The sequence below is a fragment of the Marmota marmota genome, unplaced genomic scaffold (genome assembly GCF_001458135.2).
Source record: "Marmota marmota marmota unplaced genomic scaffold, marMar, whole genome shotgun sequence".
NCBI lineage: Eukaryota > Metazoa > Chordata > Mammalia > Rodentia > Sciuridae > Marmota > Marmota marmota.
The window spans coordinates 5,955,889-5,957,315 of NW_026000305.1; the positions used below are offsets into that span (position 1 = coordinate 5,955,889).

Here is a 1,427-nt window from a genome sequence, read left to right on the forward strand (position 1 = left end):
ATTCCTAATTGGTCTGGTTAAAGTTTCAAGGACTATGTTAAATGGGAGTGGTAAAAGTGGGCATCCCTGACAGGGGAGCTGGCTTGTGTGCTCATGGCTATGGTCCTGCAGGCGACAACTAAGGCCATGGGGCCTGAAGCCATGGAAATCTAGTTATCAAAATTGCCTCCAGAAGAAAGAACCTGACAAACCAGTAACAAAGGAAATAATTGGAAAAGTTACTAGAATGCTATCATCCCTCATACTATACATTCAGCTGGTATCGCAGGTTTTAAAAAAAAAAATCTTCATGAAGAAGAAAGATCTTAAGCAACATGATGGATTCAGAAGCTCATGAAAAGAAGCCATGGATCTTTACATCTTCAAAACAAGACAGCTCACCTCATATTACAAATGTTGGTGAGATGAAGCATTACATGTACAGCTGCTGAGCAACATTCACCAACATAGCCATCATACTTCCCATTGAGAAGATCCTTCTTTGGCAGCAGCACTATGCAATCTAAACCCACAACGTTGTGCTTCAGTTGAGGAGGGATGGATTTAGAAACTTGTATCACAGGATCCTTCTGCCATCAATGCAGAAAACAACCACCATGTCACTTATATTTGTGCTATATAAGCTTTTGTCTTGCCTTCTCCAAAAGCATGTCAGTGCCACAGAGTTTGCAACACATGGTGTGGCAGCAGTACCTTACAGAAATAATAGAAGCCATTTTAATTCCATTGGAAAGAATTCAGACATTCCTTCAAGACCACAAGCATCATAACAAGTTCACAAACACTTATCAGGCTTTCAGAGCACTGAAATGCTATGGAATTGGAGAATGTTATTGAGGATCGGTGCCCATTATTTTCTGTAATGGGTTCAGTATTGTGCTTTTTTGGCCTTTGAGGTCCCATTAAGGAATATCTGCCTACTACAATGACTCACAGTGCTCATTTGGTCATTGACTTTATCTGGGGAGGTCTATTGGGTGCCATGTTGGTATTCTTGGTTTGTTTTTTTTTTTCCAATTGATGTTGTTAAAACTTTCACACAGCCTCAGAATGTTGGGGAGTTTCAGTCTTTCCCCAAGTTTTTCAAAACAATCTGGCTTGAACATGAGGGGAAACTGACAAATCTTTTCATAGGTGCAGATCTGAAATACCATCAGTCTCTTATCTCTTGGGACATAATCAGTGCTACTTATGAGTTCCTGTTAAAGATTATATGAGAAAAGTCATTGGTGAAGTACCATTTGTCAACTAAATAGACCTAAGAATGTAGTTTGGGGGCTAGTGTTGTAGCTCAGTGGTAGAGTGCTTGACAAGCATGTGTGAGGCACTGGGATTGATTCTCAGCACCACATACAAATAGATAGATAGATAGATAGATAGATAGACAGACAGACAGATAAATTTGTCCATATAAAAAAGAAAATAGG

The 1,427-nt window shown here is 39.6% G+C and overlaps 1 pseudogene; it reads left to right on the forward strand.

Annotated features, from left to right (window-relative positions):
- The first annotated feature begins 314 nt into the window (after positions 1 to 314).
- LOC107156078 lies at positions 315 to 1,217 on the forward strand (annotated as a pseudogene).
- Positions 1,218 to 1,427: the final 210 nt, after the last annotated feature.